Below are 25328 nucleotides of genomic sequence, written 5' to 3'. Positions count from 1 at the left end.
CTGACGAACATTTAATTTTTGGGCTTCCGTGGCGCAATGAATAGCGCGTTCAGCTGTTAACCGAAAGGTTGGTGGTTCGAGCCCACCCGGGAGCGGTGTTGTGGGATCTCAACTGTAACGTACAAAGCCAAAGTTTTTCCACAATACCTGACGACCATTTAATTTTTGGGCTTTCGTGGGGCAATGGTTAGCGCGCTCAGCTGTTATTCACAAGGTTGGTGGTTCGAGCCCACCCGAGAGCGGTGTTGTGAGGTCTCAGATGCAACGAAAAAAGTAAGAGTTTTTCCAGAAATTCTGACGAACATTTAATTATTGGGCTTCCGTGGCGCAATGGTTAGCGCGTTCAGCTGTTGACCGAAAGATTGGTCGTTCGAGCACACCCTAGAGAGGTGTTGTGGGGTCTCAGATGTAACGAAAAAAGTAAGAGTTTTTCCACAAATTCTGACGAACATTTAATTATTGGGCTTCCGTGGCGCTATGGTTAGCGCGTTCAGCTGTTAACCGAAAGGTTGGTGGTTCTAGCCCACCCGGGAGCGGTGTTGTGGGATCTCAAATGTAACGTACAAAGCGAAAGTTACCACAATACCTGACGATCATTTAATTTTTGGGCTTCCGTGGCGCAATAGTTAGCGCGCTCAGCTGTTATTCAAAAGGTTGGTGGTTCGAGCCCACCCGAGAGCGGTGTTGTGAGGTCTCAGATATAACGAAAAAAGTAAGAGTTTTTCCACAATACCTGACGACCATTTAATTTTTGGGCTTCCGTGGCGCAATGGTTAGCGCGTTCAGCTGTTAACCGAAAGATTGGTCGTTCGAGCCCACCCTAGAGAGGTGTTGTGGGGTCTCAGATGTAGCGTGAAAAGTCATAGCTTTTTCACAATACCTGACAACTATTTAATTTCTGAGCTTTCGTGGCTCAATGGTTAGCGCGTTCGGCTGTTAACCAATAGGTTGGTGGTTCGAGCCCACCCGGGAGCGGTGTTGTGAAGTCTCAGATGTAACGAAAAAAAGTAAGAGTTTTTACACAAAACCTGACGAACATTTAATTTTTGGGCTTCCGTGGCGCAATGAATAGCGCGTTCAGCTGTTAACCGAAAGGTTGGTGGTTCGAGACCACCCGGGAGTGGTGTTGTGGGATCTCAAATGTAGCGTAAAAAGTCAAAACTTTTCCACAATACGTGACAACCATTTAATTTCTGAGCTTTCGTGGCTCAATGTTTAGCGCGTTCGGCTGTTAACCAATAGGTTGGTGGTTCGAGCCCACCCGGGAGCGGTGTTGTGGGATCTCAAATGTAACGTACAAAGCCAAAGTTTTTCCACAATATCTGACGAACATTTAATTATTGGGCTTCCGTGGCGCAATGGTTAGCGCGTTCAGCTGTTGACCGAAAGATTGGTCGTTCGAGCACACCCTAGAGAGGTGTTGTGGGGTCTCAGATGTAACGAAAAAAGTAAGAGTTTTTCCATAAATTCTGACGAACATTTAATTATTGGGCTTCCGTGGCGCTATGGTTAGCGCGTTCAGCTGTTAACCGAAAGGTTGGTGGTTCTAGCCCACCCGGGAGCGGTGTTGTGGGATCTCAAATGTAACGTACAAAGCGAAAGTTACCACAATACCTGACGATCATTTAATTTTTGGGCTTCCGTGGCGCAATAGTTAGCGCGCTCAGCTGTTATTCAAAAGGTTGGTGGTTCGAGCCCACCCGAGAGCGGTGTTGTGAGGTCTCAGATATAACGAAAAAAGTAAGAGTTTTTCCACAATACCTGACGACCATTTAATTTTTGGGCTTCCGTGGCGCAATGGTTAGCGCGTTCAGCTGTTAACCGAAAGATTGGTCGTTCGAGCCCACCCTAGAGAGGTGTTGTGGGGTCTCAGATGTAGCGTGAAAAGTCATAACTTTTTCACAATACCTGACAACTATTTAATTTCTGAGCTTTCGTGGCTCAATGGTTAGCGCGTTCGGCTGTTAACCAATAGGTTGGTGGTTCGAGCCCACCCGGGAGCGGTGTTGTGAAGTCTCAGATGTAACGAAACAAAGTAAGAGTTTTTACACAAAACCTGACGAACATTTAATTTTTGGGCTTCCGTGGCGCAATGAATAGCGCGTTCAGCTGTTAACCGAAAGGTTGGTGGTTCGAGACCACCCGGGAGTGGTGTTGTGGGATCTCAAATGTAGCGTAAAAAGTCAAAACTTTTCCACAATACGTGACAACCATTTAATTTCTGAGCTTTCGTGGCTCAATGTTTAGTGCGTTCGGCTGTTAACCAATAGGTTGGTGGTTCGAGCCCACCCGGGAGCGGTGTTGTGGGATCTCAAATGTAACGTACAAAGCCAAAGTTTTTCCACAATATCTGACGAACATTTAATTTTTGGGCTTTCGTGGGGCAATGGTTAGCGCCCTCAGCTGTTATTCACAAGGTTGGTGGTTCGAGCCCACCCGAGAGCGGTGTTGTGAGGTCTCAGATGCAACGAAAAAAGTAAGAGTTTTTACACAAAACCTGACGAACATTTAATTATTGGGCTTCCGTGGCGCAATGGTTAGCGCGTTCAGCTGTTAACCGAAAGATTGGTCGTTCGAGCACACCCTAGAGAGGTGTTGTGGGGTCTCAGATGTAGCGTGAAAAGTCATAACTTTTTCACAATACCTGACGACCATTTAATTTTTGGGCTTTCGCGGGGCAATGGTTAGCGCGCTCAGCTGTTATTCACAAGGTTGGTGGTTCGAGCCCACCCGAGAGCGGTGTTGTGAGGTCTCAGATGTAACGAAAAAAGTAAGAGTTTTTACACAAAACCTGACGAACATTTAATTTATGGGCTTCCGTGGCGCAATGGTTAGCGCGTTTAGCTGTTAACCGAAAGGTTGGTGGTTCGAGACCACCCGGGAGAGGTGTTGTGGGGTCTCAGATGTAGCGTAAAAAGTCAAAAATTTTCCACAATACGTGACAACCATTTAATTTCTGAGCTTCCGTGGCTCAATGGTTTGCGCGTTCGGCTGTTAACCAATAGGTTGGTGGTTCGAGACCACCCGGAAGCGGTGTTGTGGGATCTCAAATGTAACGTATAAAGCCAAAGTTTTTCCACAATACTTGACGACCATTTAATATTTGGACTTCCGTGGAGCAATGGTTAGCGCGTTCGGCTGTTAACCGAAAGGTTGGTGGTTCGAGCCCACCCAAGAGAGGTGTTGTGGGGTCTCAGATGTAACGAAAAAAGTCATAACTTTTTCACAATACCTGACAACTATTTAATTTCTGAGCTTCCGTGGCTAATGGTTAGCGGGTTCGGCTGTTAACCAATAGGTTGGTGGTTCGAGCCCGCCCGAGAGAGGTGTTGTGGGGTCTCAGATGTAGCGTAAAAAGTCAAAACTTTTCCACAAAACGTGACAACCATTTAATTTCTGAGCTTTCGTGGCTCAATGTTTAGCGCGTTCGGCTGTTAACCAATAGGTTGGTGGTTCGGGCCCACCCGTGAGCGGTGTTGTGAGGTCTCAGATGTAACGAAAAAAGTAAGAGTTTTTCCACAAATTCTGACGAACATTTAATTATTGGGCTTGCGTGTCGCTATGGTTAGCGCGTTCAGCTGTTAACCGAAAGGTTGGTGGTTCGAGCCCACCCGGGAGCGGTGTTGTGGGATCTCAAATGTAACGTACAAAGCGAAAGTTACCACAATACCTGAAGATCATTTAATTTTTGGGCTTCCGTGGCGCAATAGTTAGCGCGCTCAGCTGTTATTCAAAAGGTTGGTGGTTCGAGACCACCCGGAAGCGGTGTTGTGGGATCTCAAATGTAACGTATAAAGCCAAAGTTTTTCCACAATACCTGACGACCATTTAATTTTTGGGCTTCCGTGGAGCAATGGTTAGCGCGTTCGGCTGTTAACCGAAAGGTTGGTGGTTCGAGCCCACCCTAGAGAGGTGTTGTGGGGTCTCAGATGTAGCGTGAAAAGTCATAACTTTTTCACAATACGTGACAACCATTTAATTTCTGAGCTTTCGTGGCTCAATGGTTAGCGCGTTCGGCTGTTAACCAATAGGTTGGTGGTTCGAGCCCACCCGGGAGCGGTGTTGTGAGGTCTCAGATGTAACGAAAAAAAGTAAGAGTTTTTACACAAAACCTGACGAACATTTAATTTATGGGCTTCCGTGGCTCAATGGTTTGCGCGTTCGGCTGTTAACCAATAGGTTGGTGGTTCGAGACCACCCGGAAGCGGTGTTGTAAGATCTCAAATGTAACGTATAAAGCCAAAGTTTTTCCACAATACCTGACGACCATTTAATATTTGGACTTCCGTGGAGCAATGGTTAGCGCGTTCGGCTGTTAACCGAAAGGTTGGTGGTTCGAGCCCACCCAAGAGATCTGTTGTGGGGTCTCAGATGTAACGAAAAAAGTAAGAGTTTTTCCACAAATTCTGACGAACATTTAATTATTGGGCTTCCGTGGCGCAATGGTTAGCGCGGTCAGTTGTTAACCGAAAGATTGGTCGTTCGAGCCCACCTTAGAGAGGTGTTGTGGGGTCTCAGATGTAGCGTGAAAAGTCATAACTTTTTCACAATACCTGACAACCATTTAATTTCTGAGCTTCCGTTGCTAATGGTTAGCGCGTTCGGCTGTTAACCAATAGGTTGGTGGTTCGAGCCCGCCCGGGAGAGGTGTTGTGGGGTCTCAGATGTAGCGTAAAAAGTCAAAACTTTTCCACAAAACGTGACAACCATTTAATTTCTGAGCTTTCGTGGCTCAATGTTTAGCGCGTTCGGCTGTTAACCAATAGGTTGGTGGTTCGGGCCCACCCGTGAGCGGTGTTTTGAGGTCTCAGATGTAACGAAAAAAGTAAGAGTTTTTCCACAAATTCTGACGAACATTTAATTATTGGGCTTCCGTGGCGCAATGGTTAGCGCGTTCAGCTGCCAACCGAAAGGTTGGTGGTTCGAGCCCACCCGGGAGCGGTGTTGTGTGATCTCAAATGTAACGTACAAAGCCAAAGTTTTTCCACAATACCTGACGACCATTTAATTTTTGGGCTTTCGTGGGGCAAAGGTTAGTGCGCTCAGCTGCTATTCACAAGGTTGGTGGTTCGAGCCCACCCGAGAGCGGTGTTGTGAGGTCTCAGATGTAACGAAAAAAGTAAAAGTTTTTCCACAAATTCTGACGAACATTTAATTATTGGGCTTCCGTGGCGCAATGGTTAGCGCGTTCAGCTGTTAACCGAAAGATTGGTCGTTCGAGCCCACCCTAGAGAGGTGTTGTGGGGTCTCAGATGTAGCGTGAAAAGTCATAACGTTTTCACAATACCTGACAACCATTTAATTTCTGAGCTTTCGTGGCTCAATGGTTAGCGCGTTCGGCTGTTAACCAATAGGTTGGTGGTTCGAGCCCACCCGGGAGCGGTGTTGTGGGGTCTCAGATGTAGCGTAAAAAGTCAAAACTTTTCCACAAAACGTGACAACCATTTAATTTCTGAGCTTTCGTGGCTCAATGTTTAGCGCGTTCGGCTGTTAACCAATAGGTTGGTGGTTCGGGCCCACCCGTGAGCGGTGCTTTGAGGTCTCAGATGTAACGAAAAAAGTAAGAGTTTTTCCACAAATTCTGACGAACATTTAATTATTGGGCTTTCGTGGCTCAATGTTTAGCGCGTTCGGCTGTTAACCAATAGGTTGGTGGTTCGAGACCACCCGGAAGCGGTGTTGTGGGATCTCAAATGTAACGTTTTTCCACAATACCTGACGACCATTTAATATTTGGACTTCCGTGGAGCAATGGTTAGCGCGTTCGGCTGTTAACCGAAAGGTTGGTGGTTCGAGCCCACCCAAGAGAGGTGTTGTGGGGTCTCAGATGTAACGAAAAAAGTAAGAGTTTTTCCACAAATTCTGACGAACATTTAATTATTGGGCTTCCGTGGCGCAATGTTTAGCGCGTTCGGCTGTTAACCAATAGGTTGGTGGTTCGAGACCACCCGGAAGCGGTGTTGTGGGATCTCAAATGTAACGTTTTTCCACAATACCTGACGACCATTTAATATTTGGACTTCCGTGGAGCAATGGTTAGCGCGTTCGGCTGTTAACCGAAAGGTTGGTGGTTCGAGCCCACCCGGGAGCGGTGTTGTGAGGTCTCAGATGTAACGAAAAAAAGTAAGAGTTTTTACACAAAACCTGACGAACATTTAATTTATGGGCTTCCGTGGCTCAATGGTTTGCGCGTTCGGCTGTTAACCAATAGGTTGGTGGTTCGAGACCACCTTAGAGAGGTGTTGTGGGGTCTCAGATGTAGCGTGAAAAGTCATAACTTTTTCACAATACCTGACAACCATTTAATTTCTGAGCTTCCGTGGCTAATGGTTAGCGCGTTCGGCTGTTAACCAATAGGTTGGTGGTTCGAGCCCGCCCGGGAGAGGTGTTGTGGAGTCTCAGATGTAGCGTAAAAAGTCAAAACTTTTCCACAAAACGTGACAACCATTTAATTTCTGAGCTTTCGTGGCTCAATGTTTAGCGCGTTCGGCTGTTAACCAATAGGTTGGTGGTTCGGGCCCACCCGTGAGCGGTGTTTTGAGGTCTCAGATGTAACGAAAAAAGTAAGAGTTTTTCCACAAATTCTGACGAACATTTAATTATTGGGCTTCCGTGGCGCAATGGTTAGCGCGTTCAGCTGCCAACCGAAAGGTTGGTGGTTCGAGCCCACCCGGGAGCGGTGTTGTGGGATCTCAAATGTAACGTACAAAGCGAATTTACCACAATACCTGACGATCATTTAATTTTTGGGCTTCCGTGGCGCAATAGTTAGCGCGCTCAGCTGTTATTCAAACGGTTGGTGGTTCGAGCCCACCCTGGAGCGGTGTTGTGAGGTCTCAGATGTAACGAAAAAAAAGTAAGAGTTTTTACACAAAACCTGACGAACATTTAATTTTTGGGCTTCCGTGGCGCAATGGTTAGCGCGTTCAGCTGTTAACCGAAAGGTTGGTGGTTCGAGACCACCCGGGAGAGGTGTTGTGGGGTCTCAGATGTAGCCTAAAAAGTCAAAACTTTTCCACAATACGTGACAACCATTTAATTTCTGAGCTTTCGTGGCTCAATGTTTAGCGCGTTCGGCTGTTAACCAATAGGTTGGTGGTTCGAGCCCACCCGGGAGCGGTGTTGTGGGATCTCAAATGTAACGTACAAAGGCAAAGTTTTTCCACAATACCTGACGACCATTTAATTTTTGGGCTTCCGTGGCGCAATGGTTAGCGCGTTCAGCTGTTAACCGAAAGGTTGGTGGTTCGAGACCACCCGGGAGAGGTGTTGTGGGGTCTCAGATGTAGCGTAAAAAGTTAAACCTTTTCCACAATACGTGACAACCATTTAATTTCTGAGCTTTCGTGGCTCAATGTTTAGCGCGTTCGGCTGTTAACCAATAGGTTGGTGGTTCGAGCCCACCCGGGAGCGGTGTTGTGGGATCTCAAATGTAACGTACAAAGCCAAAGTTTTTCCACAATACCTGACGACCATTTAATTTTTGGGCTTTCGTGGGGCAATGGTTAGCGCCCTCAGCTGTTATTCACAAGGTTGGTGGTTCGAGCCCACCCGAGAGCGGTGTTGTGAGGTCTCAGGTGTAACGAAAAAAGTAAGAGTTTTTCCACAAATTCTGACGAACATTTAATTATTGGGCTTCCGTGGCGCAATGGTTACCACTGAAACCATTATTTTTGTACTTTTTGCTTTAATTCAAGCAAATGTAACGATATTTATTCAAAAAACTGTTAAAATTAAATTTTCAATAAGAAATCGTTGTGACGAATTTTGTATCTTGAAGAAAAAAAACATGCGATTTTTTCGGTACTTTTTTGAATGCATTTTTTTCTGGACAAATATTTGACCGAATTCAGCTTAATTCCCTATAAAACACTCATTAAAAGTGATTTCATCTTGATTGAACAATAAATAAAAATGTACCTCGATTTTTAATAATATTTTCAAAATCGACGTTTCTCGGCCAGAGAAACACATTTTGAGTATTTCTTCACTATTTTCAAATATAACCACTGAAACCATTATTTTTGTACTTTTTACTTTAATTCAAGCAAATGTAACGATATTTATTCAAAAAACTGTTAAAATTAAATTTTCAATAAGAAATCGTTGTGACGAATTTTGTATCTTGAAGAAAAAAAAACATGCGATTTTTTCGGTACTTTTTTGAATGCATTTTTTTCTGGACTAATGTTTGACCGAAATCAGCTTAATTCCCTATAAAACACTCATTAAGAGGGATTTCATCTCGATTGAACAATAAATAAAAATGTACCTCGATTTTCAATAATATTTTCAAAATCGACGTTTCTCGGCCAGAGAAACCCATTTTGAGTATTTCTTCACTATTTTCAAATATAACCTCTGAAACCATTATTTTTGTACTTTTTGTTTTAATTCAAGCAAATATAACGACATTCATTCAAAAAACTGTTAAAATTCAATTTTCAATAAGAAATCGTAGTCACGGATTTTGTATCTTGAAGAAAAAAAACATGCGATTTTTTCGGTAAACTTTTGAATGCATTTTTTTCTGGACAAATCTTTGACCGAATTCAGCTTAATTCCCTATAAAACACTCATTAAAAGTGATTTCATCTCGATTGAACAATTAATAAAAATGTACCTCTATTTTTAATAATATTTTCAAACTCGACGTTTCTCGGCCAGAGAAAAACATTTTGAGTATTTCTTCACTATTTTTAAATATAACCACTGAAATCATTATTTTTGTACTTTTTGCTTTAATTCAAGCAAATGTAACGATATTCATTCAAAAAACTGTTAAAATTAAATTTTCAATAAGAAATCGTTGTGACGAATTTTGTATCTTGAAGAAAAAAACATGCGATTTTTTCGGTACTTTTTTGAATGCATTTTTTTCAGGACAAATGTTTGACCGAATTCAGCTTAATTCCCTATAAAACACTCATTAAGAGGTATTTCATCTCGATTGAACAATAAATAAAAATGTACCTCGATTTTTAATAATATTTTCGAAATCGACGTTTCTCGGCCAGAGATACACATTTTGAGTATTTCTTCACTATTTTCAAATATAACCACTGAAACCATTATTATTGTACTTTTGCTTTAATTCAAGCAAATGTAACGATATTTATTCAAAAAACTGTTAAAATTAAATTTTCAATAAGAAATCGTTGTGACGAATTTTGTATCTTGAAGAAAAAAAACATGCGATTTTTTCGGTACTTTTTTGAATGCATTTTTTTCTGGACAAATATTTGACCGAATTCAGCTTAATTCCCTATAAAACACTCATTAAAAGTGATTTCATCTCGATTGAACAATAAATAAAAATGTACCTCGATTTTTAATAATATTTTCAAAATCGACGTTTCTCGGCCAGAGAAACACATTTTGAGTATTTCTTCACTATTTTCAAATATAACCACTGAAACCATTATTTTTGTACTTTTTGCTTTAATTCAAGCAAATGTAACGATATTTATTCAAAAAACTGTTAAAATTAAATTTTCAATAAGAAATCGTTGTGACGAATTTTGTATCTTGAAGAAAAAAACATGCGATTTTTTCGGTACTTTTTTGAATGCATTTTTTTCTGGACAAATATTTGACCGAATTCTGCTTAATTCCCTATAAAACACTCATTAAAAGTGATTTCATCTCGATTGAACAATAAATAAAAATGTACCTCGATTTTTAATAATATTTTCAAAATCGACGTTTCTCGGCCAGAGAAACACATTTTGAGTATTTCTTCACTTTTTTTATATATAACCACTGAAACCATTATTTTGTACTTTTTGCTTTAATTCAAGCAAATATAACGATATTCATTCAAAAAACTGTTAAAATTCAATATTCAATAAGAAATCGTACTCACGGATTTTGTATCATGAAGAAAAAAACATGCGATTTTTTCGGTATACTTTTGAATGCATTTTTTCTGGACAAAGTTTTGACCGAATTCAGCTTAGTTCCCTATAAAACACTCATTAAAAGTGATTTCATCTCGATTGAACAATAAATAAAAATGTACCTCGATTTTTAATAATATTTTCAAAATCGACGTTTCTCGGCCAGAGAAACACATTTTGTGTATTTCTTCACTACTTTCAAATATAACCACTGAAACCATTATTTTTGTAATTTTTGCTTTAATTCAAGCAAATATAACGATATTCATTCAAAAAACTGTTAAAATTCAATTTTCAATAAGAAATCGGTGTGACGAATTTTGTATGTCGAAGAAAAAAAACATGCGATTTTTTCGGTACTTTTTTGAATGCATTTTTTTCTGGACAAACGTTTGACCGAATTCAGCTTAATTGCCTATAAGACACTCATTAAAAGTGATTTCATCTCGATTGAACAATAAACAAAAATGTACCTCGATTTTTAATAATATTTTCAAAATCGACGTTTCTCGGCCAGAGAAACACATTTTGAGTATTTCTTCACTATTTTCAAATATAACCACTGAAACCATTATTTTTGTACTTTTTGCTTTAATTCAAGCAAATGTAACGATATTCATTCAAAAAACTGTTAAAATTAAATTTTCAATAAGAAATCGTTGTGACGAATTTTGTATCTTGAAGAAAAAAAACATGCGATTTTTTCGGTACTTTTTTGAATGCATTTTTTTCTGGACAAATATTTGACTGAATTCAGCTTAATTCCCTATAAAACACTCATTAAAAGTGATTTCATCTCGATTGAACAATAAATAAAAATGTACCTCGATTTTTAATAATATTTTCAAAATCGACGTTTCTCGGCCAGAGAAACACATTTTGAGTATTTCTTCACTATTTTCAAATATAACCTCTGAAACCATTATTTTTGTGCTTTTTGTTTTAATTCAAGCAAATGTAACGATATTCATTCAAAAAACTGTTAAAATTCAATTTTCAATAAGAAATCGTAGTCACGGATTTTGTATCTTGAAGAAAAAAACATGCGATTTTTTCGGTACACTTTTGAATGCATTTTTTTCTGGACAAATCTTTGACCGAATTCAGCTTAGTTCCCTATAAAACACTCATTAAAAGTGATTTCATCTCGATTGAACAATAAACAAAAATGTACCTCGATTTTTAATAATATTTTCAAAATCGACGTTTCTCGGCCAGAGAAACACATTTTGAGTATTTCTTCACTATTTTCAAATATAACCACTGAAACCATTATTTTTGTACTTTTTGCTTTAATTCAAGCAAATTTAACGATATTCATTCAAAAAACTGTTAAAATTCAATTTTCAATAAGAAATCGGTGTGACGAATTTTGTATGTCGAAGAAAAAAAACATGCGATTTTTTCGGTACTTTTTTGAATGCATTTTTTTCTGGACAAACGTTTGACCGAATTCAGCTTAATTGCCTATAAGACACTCATTAAAAGTGATTTCATCTCGATTGAACAATAAACAAAAATGTACCTCGATTTTTAATAATATTTTCAAAATCGACGTTTCTCGGCCAGAGAAACACATTTTGAGTATTTCTTCACTATTTTCAAATATAACCACTGAAACCATTATTTTTGTACTTTTTGCTTTAATTCAAGCAAATGTAACGATATTCATTCAAAAAACTGTTAAAATTAAATTTTCAATAAGAAATCGTTGTGACGAATTTTGTATCTTGAAGAAAAAAAACATGCGATTTTTTCGGTACTTTTTTGAATGCATTTTTTTCTGGACAAATATTTGACCGAATTCAGCTTAATTCCCTATAAAACACTCATTAAAAGTGATTTCATCTCGATTGAACAATAAATAAAAATGTACCTCGATTTTTAATAATATTTTCAAAATCGACGTTTCTCGGCCAGAGAAACACATTTTGAGTATTTCTTCACTATTTTCAAATATAACCACTGAAACCATTATTTTTGTACTTTTTGCTTTAATTCAAGCAAATGTAACGATATTTATTCAAAAAACTGTTAAAATTAAATTTTCAATAAGAAATCGTTGTGACGAATTTTGTATCTTGAAGAAAAAAACATGCGATTTTTTCGGTACTTTTTTGAATGCATTTTTTTCTGGACAAATATTTGACCGAATTCTGCTTAATTCCCTATAAAACACTCATTAAAAGTGATTTCATCTCGATTGAACAATAAATAAAAATGTACCTCGATTTTTAATAATATTTTCAAAATCGACGTTTCTCGGCCAGAGAAACACATTTTGAGTATTTCTTCACTTTTTTTATATATAACCACTGAAACCATTATTTTGTACTTTTTGCTTTAATTCAAGCAAATATAACGATATTCATTCAAAAAACTGTTAAAATTCAATATTCAATAAGAAATCGTACTCACGGATTTTGTATCATGAAGAAAAAAACATGCGATTTTTTCGGTATACTTTTGAATGCATTTTTTCTGGACAAAGTTTTGACCGAATTCAGCTTAGTTCCCTATAAAACACTCATTAAAAGTGATTTCATCTCGATTGAACAATAAATAAAAATGTACCTCGATTTTTAATAATATTTTCAAAATCGACGTTTCTCGGCCAGAGAAACACATTTTGTGTATTTCTTCACTACTTTCAAATATAACCACTGAAACCATTATTTTTGTAATTTTTGCTTTAATTCAAGCAAATATAACGATATTCATTCAAAAAACTGTTAAAATTCAATTTTCAATAAGAAATCGGTGTGACGAATTTTGTATGTCGAAGAAAAAAAACATGCGATTTTTTCGGTACTTTTTTGAATGCATTTTTTTCTGGACAAACGTTTGACCGAATTCAGCTTAATTGCCTATAAGACACTCATTAAAAGTGATTTCATCTCGATTGAACAATAAACAAAAATGTACCTCGATTTTTAATAATATTTTCAAAATCGACGTTTCTCGGCCAGAGAAACACATTTTGAGTATTTCTTCACTATTTTCAAATATAACCACTGAAACCATTATTTTTGTACTTTTTGCTTTAATTCAAGCAAATGTAACGATATTCATTCAAAAAACTGTTAAAATTAAATTTTCAATAAGAAATCGTTGTGACGAATTTTGTATCTTGAAGAAAAAAAACATGCGATTTTTTCGGTACTTTTTTGAATGCATTTTTTTCTGGACAAATATTTGACTGAATTCAGCTTAATTCCCTATAAAACACTCATTAAAAGTGATTTCATCTCGATTGAACAATAAATAAAAATGTACCTCGATTTTTAATAATATTTTCAAAATCGACGTTTCTCGGCCAGAGAAACACATTTTGAGTATTTCTTCACTATTTTCAAATATAACCTCTGAAACCATTATTTTTGTGCTTTTTGTTTTAATTCAAGCAAATGTAACGATATTCATTCAAAAAACTGTTAAAATTCAATTTTCAATAAGAAATCGTAGTCACGGATTTTGTATCTTGAAGAAAAAAACATGCGATTTTTTCGGTACACTTTTGAATGCATTTTTTTCTGGACAAATCTTTGACCGAATTCAGCTTAGTTCCCTATAAAACACTCATTAAAAGTGATTTCATCTCGATTGAACAATAAACAAAAATGTACCTCGATTTTTAATAATATTTTCAAAATCGACGTTTCTCGGCCAGAGAAACACATTTTGAGTATTTCTTCACTATTTTCAAATATAACCACTGAAACCATTATTTTTGTACTTTTTGCTTTAATTCAAGCAAATTTAACGATATTCATTCAAAAAACTGTTAAAATTCAATTTTCAATAAGAAATCGGTGTGACGAATTTTGTATGTCGAAGAAAAAAAACATGCGATTTTTTCGGTACTTTTTTGAATGCATTTTTTTCTGGACAAACGTTTGACCGAATTCAGCTTAATTGCCTATAAGACACTCATTAAAAGTGATTTCATCTCGATTGAACAATAAACAAAAATGTACCTCGATTTTTAATAATATTTTCAAAATCGACGTTTCTCGGCCAGAGAAACACATTTTGAGTATTTCTTCACTATTTTCAAATATAACCACTGAAACCATTATTTTTGTACTTTTTGCTTTAATTCAAGCAAATGTAACGATATTCATTCAAAAAACTGTTAAAATTAAATTTTCAATAAGAAATCGTTGTGACGAATTTTGTATCTTGAAGAAAAAAAACATGCGATTTTTTCGGTACTTTTTTGAATGCATTTTTTTCTGGACAAATATTTGACTGAATTCAGCTTAATTCCCTATAAAACACTCATTAAAAGTGATTTCATCTCGATTGAACAATAAATAAAAATGTACCTCGATTTTTAATAATATTTTCAAAATCGACGTTTCTCGGCCAGAGAAACACATTTTGAGTATTTCTTCACTATTTTCAAATATAACCTCTGAAACCATTATTTTTGTGCTTTTTGTTTTAATTCAAGCAAATGTAACGATATTCATTCAAAAAACTGTTAAAATTCAATTTTCAATAAGAAATCGTAGTCACGGATTTTGTATCTTGAAGAAAAAAAACATGCGATTTTTTCGGTACACTTTTGAATGCATTTTTTTCTGGACAAATCTTTGACCGAATTCAGCTTAGTTCCCTATAAAACACTCATTAAAAGTGATTTCATCTCGATTGAACAATAAACAAAAATGTACCTCGATTTTTAATAATATTTTCAAAATCAACGTTTCTCGGCCAGAGAAACACATTTTGAGTATTTCTTCACTATTTTCAAATATAACCACTGAAACCATTATTTTTGTAATTTTTGCTTTAATTCAAGCAAATGTAACGATATTCATTCAAAAAACTGTTAAAATTAAATTTTCAATAAGAAATCGTTGTGACGAATTTTGTATCTTGAAGAAAAAAAAACATGCGATTTTTTCGGTACTTTTTTGAATGCATTTTTTTCTGGACAAATATTTGACCGAATTCTGCTTAATTCCCTATAAAACACTCATTAAAAGTGATTTCATCTCGATTGAACAATAAATAAAAATGTACCTCGATTTTTAATAATATTTTCAAAATCGACGTTTCTCGGCCAGAGAAACACATTTTGAGTATTTCTTCACTATTTTCAAATATAACCATGTTTTTTTTCTTCGACATACAAAATTCGTCACACCGATTTCTTATTGAAAATTGAATTTTAACAGTTTTTTGAATGAATATCGTTACATTTGCTTGAATTAAAGCAAAAGTACAAAAATAATGGTTTCAGTGGTTATATTTGAAAATAGTGAAGAAATACTCAAAATGTGTTTCTCTGGCCGAGAAACGTCGATTTCGAAAATATTATTAAAAATCGAGGTACATTTTTATTTATTGTTCAATCGAGATGAAATCCCTCTTAATGAGTGTTTTATAGGGAATTAAGCTGAATTCGGTCAAACATTTGTCCTGAAAAAAATGCATTCAAAAAAGTACCGAAAAAATCGCATGTTTTTTTTCTTCAAGATACAAAATTCGTCACAACGATTTCTTATTGAAAATTTAATTTTAACAGTTTTTTGAATGAATATCGTTACATTTGCTTGAATTAAAGCAAAAAGTACAAAAATAATGATTTCAGTGGTTATATTTTAAAATAGTGAAGAAATACTCAAAATGTTTTTCTCTGGCCGAGAAACGTTGAGTTTGAAAATATTATTAAAAATATAGGTACATTTTTATTAATTGTTCAATCGAGATGAAATCACTTTTAATGAGTGTTATATAGGTAATTAAGCTGAATTCGGTCAAAGATTTGTCCAGAAAAAAATGCATTCAAAAGTGTACCGAAAAAATCGCATGTTTTTTTTCTTCAAGATACAAAATCCGTGACTACGATTTCTTATTGAAAATTGAATTTTAACAGTTTTTTGAATGAATGTCGTTATATTTGCTTGAATTAAAACTAAAAGTACAAAAATAATGGTTTCAGAGGTTATATTTGAAAATAGTGAAGAAATACTCAAAATGGGTTTCTCTGGCCGAGAAACGTCGATTTTGAAAATATTATTGAAAATCGAGGTACATTTTTATTTATTGTTCAATCGAGATGAAATCCCTCTTAATGAGTGTTTTATAGGGAATTAAGCTGATTTCGGTCAAACATTAGTCCAGGAAAAAATGCATTCAAAAAAGTACCGAAAAAATCGCATGTTTTTTTTCTTCAAGATACAAAATCCGTGAGTACGATTTCTTATTGAAAATTGAATTTTAACAGTTTTTTGAATGAATATCGTTATATTTGCTTGAATTAAAGCAAAAAGTACAAAAATAATGGTTTCAGTGGTTATATTTGAAAATAGTGAAGAAATACTCAAAATGTGTTTCTCTGGCCGAGAAACGTCGATTTTGAAAATATTATTAAAAATCGAGGTACATTTTTATTTATTGTTCAATCGAGATGAAATCACTTTTAATGAGTGTTTTATAGGGAATTAAGCAGAATTCGGTCAAATATTTGTCCAGAAAAAAATGCATTCAAAAAAGTACCGAAAAAATCGCATGTTTTTTTTCTTCAAGATACAAAATCCGTGACTACGATTTCTTATTGAAAATTGAATTTTAACAGTTTTTTGAATGAATATCGTTACATTTGCTTGAATTAAAGCAAAAATTACAAAAATAATGGTTTCAGTGGTTATATTTGAAAATAGTGAAGAAATACTCAAAATGTGTTTCTCTGGCCGAGAAAAGTCGATTTTGAAAATATTATTAAAAATCGAGGTACATTTTTGTTTATTGTTCAATCGAGATGAAATCACTTTTAATGAGTGTTTTATAGGCAATTAAGCTGAATTCGGTCAAACGTTTGTCCAGAAAAAAATGCATTCAAAAGTGTATAGAAAAAATCGCATGTTTTTTTCTTCAAGATACAAAATCCGTGAGTACGATTTCTTATTGAAAATTGAATTTTAACAGTTTTTTGAATGAATATCGTTATGTTTGCTTGAATTAAAGCAAAAGGTACAAAAATAATGGTTTCAGTGGTTATATTTGAAAATAGTGAAGAAATACTCAAAATGTGTTTCTCTGGCCGAGAAACGTCGATTTTGAAAATATTATTAAAACTCGAGGTACATTTTTATTTATTGTTCAATCGAGATGAAATCACTTTTAATAAGTGTTTTATAGGGAATTAAGCTGAATTCGGTCAAATATTTGTCCAGAAAAAAATGTATTCAAAAGTGTACCGAAAAAATCGCATGTTTTTTTTCTTCAAGATACAAAATCCGTGAGTACGATTTCTTATTGAAAATTGAATTTTAACAGTTTTTTGAATGAATATCGTTATATTTGCTTGAATTAAAGCAAAAAGTACAAAAATAATGGTTTCAGTGGTTATATTTGAAAATAGTGAAGAAATACTCAAAATGTGTTTCTCTGGCCGAGAAACGTCGATTTCGAAAATATTATTAAAAATCGAGGTACATTTTTATTTATTGTTCAATCGAGATGAAATCACTTTTAATGAGTGTTTTATAGGGAATTAAGCAGAATTCGGTCAAATATTTGTCCAGAAAAAAATGCATTCAAAAAAGTACCGAAAAAATCGCATGTTTTTTTCTTCAAGATACAAAATTCGTCACAACGATTTCTTATTGAAAATTTAATTTTAACAGTTTTTTGAATGAATATCGTTACATTTGCTTGAATTAAAGCAAAAAGTACAAAAATAATGGTTTCAGTGGTTATATTTGAAAATAGTGAAGAAATACTCAAAATGTGTTTCTCTGGCCGAGAAACGTCGATTTTGAAAATATTATTAAAAATCGAGGTACATTTTTATTTATTGTTCAATCAAGATGAAATCACTTTTAATGAGTGTTTTATAGGGAATTAAGCTGAATTCGGTCAAATATTTGTCCAGAAAAAAATGCATTCAAAAAAGTACCGAAAAAATCGCATGTTTTTTTTCTTCAAGATACAAAATTCGTCACAACGATTTCTTATTGAAAATTTAATTTTAACAGTTTTTTGAATAAATATCGTTACATTTGCTTGAATTAAAGCAAAAGTACAATAATAATGGTTTCAGTGGTTATATTTGAAAATAGTGAAGAAATACTCAAAATGTGTATCTCTGGCCGAGAAACGTCGATTTCGAAAATATTATTAAAAATCGAGGTACATTTTTATTTATTGTTCAATCGAGATGAAATACCTCTTAATGAGTGTTTTATAGGGAATTAAGCTGAATTCGGTCAAACATTTGTCCTGAAAAAAATGCATTCAAAAAAGTACCGAAAAAATCGCATGTTTTTTTCTTCGAGATACAAAATTCGTCACAACGATTTCTTATTGAAAATTTAATTTTAACAGTTTTTTGAATGAATATCGTTACATTTGCTTGAATTAAAGCAAAAAGTACAAAAATAATGATTTCAGTGGTTATATTTAAAAATAGTGAAGAAATACTCAAAATGTTTTTCTCTGGCCGAGAAACGTCGAGTTTGAAAATATTATTAAAAATAGAGGTACATTTTTATTAATTGTTCAATCGAGATGAAATCACTTTTAATGAGTGTTTTATAGGGAATTAAGCTGAATTCGGTCAAAGATTTGTCCAGAAAAAAATGCATTCAAAAGTTTACCGAAAAAATCGCATGTTTTTTTTCTTCAAGATACAAAATCCGTGACTACGATTTCTTATTGAAAATTGAATTTTAACAGTTTTTTGAATGAATGTCGTTATATTTGCTTGAATTAAAACAAAAAGTACAAAAATAATGGTTTCAGAGGTTATATTTGAAAATAGTGAAGAAATACTCAAAATGGGTTTCTCTGGCCGAGAAACGTCGATTTTGAAAATATTATTGAAAATCGAGGTACATTTTTATTTATTGTTCAATCGAGATGAAATCCCTCTTAATGAGTGTTTTATAGGGAATTAAGCTGATTTCGGTCAAACATTAGTCCAGAAAAAAATGCATTCAAAAAAGTACCGAAAAAATCGCATGTTTTTTTTTCTTCAAGATACAAAATTCGTCACAACGATTTCTTATTGAAAATTTAATTTTAACAGTTTTTTGAATAAATATCGTTACATTTGCTTGAATTAAAGTAAAAAGTACAAAAATAATGGTTTCAGTGGTTATATTTGAAAATAGTGAAGAAATACTCAAAATGTGTTTCTCTGGCCGAGAAACGTCGATTTTGAAAATATTATTAAAAATCGAGGTACATTTTTATTTATTGTTCAATCAAGATGAAATCACTTTTAATGAGTGTTTTATAGGGAATTAAGCTGAATTCGGTCAAATATTTGTCCAGAAAAAAATGCATTCAAAAAAGTACCGAAAAAATCGCATGTTTTTTTTCTTCAAGATACAAAATTCGTCACAACGATTTCTTATTGAAAATTTAATTTTAACAGTTTTTTGAATAAATATCGTTACATTTGCTTGAATTAAAGCAAAAAGTACAAAAATAATGGTTTCAGTGGTAACCATTGCGCCACGGAAGCCCAATAATTAAATGTTCGTCAGAATTTGTGGAAAAACTCTTACTTTTTTCGTTACACCTGAGACCTCACAACACCGCTCTCGGGTGGGCTCGAACCACCAACCTTGTGAATAACAGCTGAGGGCGCTAACCATTGCCCCACGAAAGCCCAAAAATTAAATGGTCGTCAGGTATTGTGGAAAAACTTTGGCTTTGTACGTTACATTTGAGATCCCACAACACCGCTCCCGGGTGGGCTCGAACCACCAACCTATTGGTTAACAGCCGAACGCGCTAAACATTGAGCCACGAAAGCTCAGAAATTAAATGGTTGTCACGTATTGTGGAAAAGGTTTAACTTTTTACGCTACATCTGAGACCCCACAACACCTCTCCCGGGTGGTCTCGAACCACCAACCTTTCGGTTAACAGCTGAACGCGCTAACCATTGCGCCACGGAAGCCCAAAAATTAAATGGTCGTCAGGTATTGTGGAAAAACTTTGCCTTTGTACGTTACATTTGAGATCCCACAACACCGCTCCCGGGTGGGCTCGAACCACCAACCTATTGGTTAACAGCCGAACGCGCTAAACATTGAGCCACGAAAGCTCAGAAATTAAATGGTTGTCACGTATTGTGGAAAAGTTTTGACTTTTTAGGCTACATCTGAGACCCCACAACACCTCTCCCGGGTGGTCTCGAACCACCAACCTTTCGGTTAACAGCTGAACGCGCTAACCATTGCGCCACGGAAGCCCAAAAATTAAATGTTCGTCAGGTTTTGTGTAAAAACTCTTACTTTTTTTTCGTTACATCTGAGACCTCACAACACCGCTCCAGGGTGGGCTCGAACCACCAACCGTTTGAATAACAGCTGAGCGCGCTAACTATTGCGCCACGGAAGCCCAAAAATTAAATGATCGTCAGGTATTGTGGTAAATTCGCTTTGTACGTTACATTTGAGATCCCACAACACCGCTCCCGGGTGGGCTCGAACCACCAACCTTTCGGTTGGCAGCTGAACGCGCTAACCATTGCGCCACGGAAGCCCAATAATTAAATGTTCGTCAGAATTTGTGGAAAAACTCTTACTTTTTTCGTTACATCTGAGACCTCAAAACACCGCTCACGGGTGGGCCCGAACCACCAACCTATTGGTTAACAGCCGAACGCGCTAAACATTGAGCCACGAAAGCTCAGAAATTAAATGGTTGTCACGTTTTGTGGAAAAGTTTTGACTTTTTACGCTACATCTGAGACTCCACAACACCTCTCCCGGGCGGGCTCGAACCACCAACCTATTGGTTAACAGCCGAACGCGCTAACCATTAGCCACGGAAGCTCAGAAATTAAATGGTTGTCAGGTATTGTGAAAAAGTTATGACTTTTCACGCTACATCTGAGACCCCACAACACCTCTCTAAGGTGGTCTCGAACCACCAACCTATTGGTTAACAGCCGAACGCGCAAACCATTGAGCCACGGAAGCCCATAAATTAAATGTTCGTCAGGTTTTGTGTAAAAACTCTTACTTTTTTTCGTTACATCTGAGACCTCACAACACCGCTCCCGGGTGGGCTCGAACCACCAACCTTTCGGTTAACAGCCGAACGCGCTAACCATTGCTCCACGGAAGTCCAAATATTAAATGGTCGTCAGGTATTGTGGAAAAACGTTACATTTGAGATCCCACAACACCGCTTCCGGGTGGTCTCGAACCACCAACCTATTGGTTAACAGCCGAACGCGCTAAACATTGCGCCACGGAAGCCCAATAATTAAATGTTCGTCAGAATTTGTGGAAAAACTCTTACTTTTTTCGTTACATCTGAGACCCCACAACACCTCTCTTGGGTGGGCTCGAACCACCAACCTTTCGGTTAACAGCCGAACGCGCTAACCATTGCTCCACGGAAGTCCAAATATTAAATGGTCGTCAGGTATTGTGGAAAAACGTTACATTTGAGATCCCACAACACCGCTTCCGGGTGGTCTCGAACCACCAACCTATTGGTTAACAGCCGAACGCGCTAAACATTGAGCCACGAAAGCCCAATAATTAAATGTTCGTCAGAATTTGTGGAAAAACTCTTACTTTTTTCGTTACATCTGAGACCTCAAAGCACCGCTCACGGGTGGGCCCGAACCACCAACCTATTGGTTAACAGCCGAACGCGCTAAACATTGAGCCACGAAAGCTCAGAAATTAAATGGTTGTCACGTTTTGTGGAAAAGTTTTGACTTTTTACGCTACATCTGAGACCCCACAACACCGCTCCCGGGTGGGCTCGAACCACCAACCTATTGGTTAACAGCCGAACGCGCTAACCATTGAGCCACGAAAGCTCAGAAATTAAATGGTTGTCAGGTATTGTGAAAACGTTATGACTTTTCACGCTACATCTGAGACCCCACAACACCTCTCTAGGGTGGGCTCGAACGACCAATCTTTCGGTTAACAGCTGAACGCGCTAACCATTGCGCCACGGAAGCCCAATAATTAAATGTTCGTCAGAATTTGTGGAAAAACTTTTACTTTTTTCGTTACATCTGAGACCTCACAACACCGCTCTCGGGTGGGCTCGAACCACCAACCTTGTGAATAGCAGCTGAGCGCACTAACCTTTGCCCCACGAAAGCCCAAAAATTAAATGGTCGTCAGGTATTGTGGAAAAACTTTGGCTTTGTACGTTACATTTGAGATCACACAACACCGCTCCCGGGTGGGCTCGAACCACCAACCTTTCGGTTGGCAGCTGAACGCGCTAACCATTGCGCCACGGAAGCCCAATAATTAAATGTTCGTCAGAATTTGTGGAAAAACTCTTACTTTTTTCGTTACATCTGAGACCTCAAAACACCGCTCACGGGTGGGCCCGAACCACCAACCTATTGGTTAACAGCCGAACGCGCTAAACATTGAGCCACGAAAGCTCAGAAATTAAATGGTTGTCACGTTTTGTGGAAAAGTTTTGACTTTTTACGCTACATCTGAGACTCCACAACACCTCTCCCGGGCGGGCTCGAACCACCAACCTATTGGTTAACAGCCGAACGCGCTAACCATTAGCCACGGAAGCTCAGAAATTAAATGGTTGTCAGGTATTGTGAAAAAGTTATGACTTTTCACGCTACATCTGAGACCCCACAACACCTCTCTAAGGTGGGCTCGAACGACCAATCTTTCGGTTAACAACTGACCGCGCTAACCATTGCGCCACGGAAGCCCAATAATTAAATGTTCGTCAGAATTTGTGGAAAAACTCTTACTTTTTTCGTTACATCTGAGACCCCACAACACCTCTCTTGGGTGGGCTCGAACCACCAACCTTTCGGTTAACAGCCGAACGCGCTAACCATTGCTCCACGGAAGTCCAAATATTAAATGGTCGTCAGGTATTGTGGAAAAACGTTACATTTGAGATCCCACAACACCGCTTCCGGGTGGTCTCGAACCACCAACCTATTGGTTAACAGCCGAACGCGCTAAACATTGAGCCACGAAAGCCCAATAATTAAATGTTCGTCAGAATTTGTGGAAAAACTCTTACTTTTTTCGTTACATCTGAGACCTCAAAACACCGCTCACGGGTGGGCCCGAACCACCAACCTATTGGTTAACAGCCGAACGCGCTAAACATTGAGCCACGAAAGCTCAGAAATTAAATGGTTGTCACGTTTTGTGGAAAAGTTTTGACTTTTTACGCTACATCTGAGACCCCACAACACCTCTCCCGGGCGGGCTCGAACCACCAACCTATTGGTTAACAGCCGAACGCGCTAACCATTAGCAACGGAAGCTCAGAAATTAAATGGTTGTCAGGTATTGTGAAAAAGTTATGACTTTTCACGCTACATCTGAGACCCCACAACACCTCTCTAAGGTGGGCTCGAACGACCAATCTTTCGGTTAACAACTGACCGCGCTAACCATTGCGCCACGTAAGCCCAATAATTAAATGTTCGTCAGAATTTGTGGAAAAACTCTTACTTTTTTCGTTACATCTGAGACCCCACAACAGATCTCTTGGGTGGGCTCGAACCACCAACCTTTCGGTTAACAGCCGAACGCGCTAACCATTGCTCCACGGAAGTCCAAATATTAAATGGTAGTCAGGTATTGTGGAAAAACTTTGGCTTTATACGTTACATTTGAGATCTTACAACACCGCTTCCGGGTGGTCTCGAACCACCAACCTATTGGTTAACAGCCGAACGCGCAAACCATTGAGCCACGGAAGCCCATAAATTAAATGTTCGTCAGGTTTTGTGTAAAAACTCTTACTTTTTTTCGTTACATCTGAGACCTCACAACACCGCTCCCGGGTGGGCTCGAACCACCAACCTATTGGTTAACAGCCGAACGCGCTAACCATTGAGCCACGAAAGCTCAGAAATTAAATGGTTGTCACGTATTGTGAAAAAGTTATGACTTTTCACGCTACATCTGAGACCCCACAACACCTCTCTAGGGTGGGCTCGAACCACCAACCTTTCGGTTAACAGCCGAACGCGCTAACCATTGCTCCACGGAAGCCCAAAAATTAAATGGTCGTCAGGTATTGTGGAAAAACTTTGGCTTTATACGTTACATTTGAGATCCCACAACACCGCTTCCGGGTGGTCTCGAACCACCAACCTTTTGAATAACAGCTGAGCGCGCTAACTATTGCGCCACGGAAGCCCAAAAATTAAATGATCTTCAGGTATTGTGGTAACTTTCGCTTTGTACGTTACATTTGAGATCCCACAACACCGCTCCCGGGTGGGCTCGAACCACCAACCTTTCGGTTAACAGCTGAACGCGCTAACCATAGCGACACGCAAGCCCAATAATTAAATGTTCGTCAGAATTTGTGGAAAAACTCTTACTTTTTTCGTTACATCTGAGACCTCACAACACCGCTCACGGGTGGGCCCGAACCACCAACCTATTGGTTAACAGCCGAACGCGCTAAACATTGAGCCACGAAAGCTCAGAAATTAAATGGTTGTCACGTTTTGTGGAAAAGTTTTGACTTTTTACGCTACATCTGAGACCACACAACACCTCTCTCGGGCGGGCTCGAACCACCAACCTATTGGTTAACAGCCGAACCCGCTAACCATTAGCCACGGAAGCTCAGAAATTAAATAGTTGTCAGGTATTGTGAAAAAGTTATGACTTTTTTCGTTACATCTGAGACCCCACAACACCTCTCTTGGGTGGGCTCGAACCACCAACCTTTCGGTTAACAGCCGAACGCGCTAACCATTGCTCCACGGAAGTCCAAATATTAAATGGTCGTCAAGTATTGTGGAAAAACTTTGGCTTTATACGTTACATTTGAGATCCCACAACACCGCTTCCGGGTGGTCTCGAACCACCAACCTATTGGTTAACAGCCGAACGCGCAAACCATTGAGCCACGGAAGCTCAGAAATTAAATGGTTGTCACGTATTGTGGAAAATTTTTGACTTTTTACGCTACATCTGAGACCCCACAACACCTCTCCCGGGTGGTCTCGAACCACCAACCTTTCGGTTAACAGCTAAACGCGCTAACCATTGCGCCACGGAAGCCCATAAATTAAATGTTCGTCAGGTTTTGTGTAAAAACTCTTACTTTTTTCGTTACATCTGAGACCTCACAACACCGCTCTCGGGTGGGCTCGAACCACCAACCTTGTGAATAACAGCTGAGCGCGCTAACCATTGCCCCGCGAAAGCCCAAAAATTAAATGGTCGTCAGGTATTGTGAAAAAGTTATGACTTTTCACGCTACATCTGAGACCCCACAACACCTCTCTAGGGTGTGCTCGAACGACCAATCTTTCGGTTAACAGCTGAACGCGCTAACCATTGCGCCACGGAAGCCCAATAATTAAATGTTCGTCAGGTTTTGTGTAAAAACTCTTACTTTTTTCGTTGCATCTGAGACCTCACAACACCGCTCTCGGGTGGGCTCGAACCACCAACCTTGTGA

At 37.8% G+C, this 25328-nt stretch overlaps 4 non-coding genes across 4 annotated transcripts; 2 read left to right on the top strand and 2 right to left on the bottom strand.

Annotated features, from left to right (window-relative positions):
• The first annotated feature begins 4868 nt into the window (after positions 1 to 4868).
• TRNAG-GCC (transfer RNA glycine (anticodon GCC)) lies at positions 4869 to 4941 on the top strand. Its single transcript has one exon. It is a non-coding gene; the product is annotated as a tRNA-Gly (tRNA).
• A 1665-nt stretch (positions 4942 to 6606) lies between these two features.
• Positions 6607 to 6679, top strand: TRNAG-GCC (transfer RNA glycine (anticodon GCC)). Its single transcript has one exon. It is a non-coding gene; the product is annotated as a tRNA-Gly (tRNA).
• A 13659-nt stretch (positions 6680 to 20338) lies between these two features.
• Positions 20339 to 20411, bottom strand: TRNAG-GCC (transfer RNA glycine (anticodon GCC)). Its single transcript has one exon. It is a non-coding gene; the product is annotated as a tRNA-Gly (tRNA).
• A 1665-nt stretch (positions 20412 to 22076) lies between these two features.
• Positions 22077 to 22149, bottom strand: TRNAG-GCC (transfer RNA glycine (anticodon GCC)). Its single transcript has one exon. It is a non-coding gene; the product is annotated as a tRNA-Gly (tRNA).
• Between the last annotated feature and the right edge of the window lie 3179 nt (positions 22150 to 25328).

This window comes from Phalangium opilio, unplaced genomic scaffold, assembly GCF_054372755.1.
Source record: "Phalangium opilio isolate 3A_F unplaced genomic scaffold, DU_Popi_V2 ptg001865l_1, whole genome shotgun sequence".
NCBI lineage: Eukaryota > Metazoa > Arthropoda > Arachnida > Opiliones > Phalangiidae > Phalangium > Phalangium opilio.
This window is presented reverse-complemented; position numbering and strand designations above follow the sequence as displayed.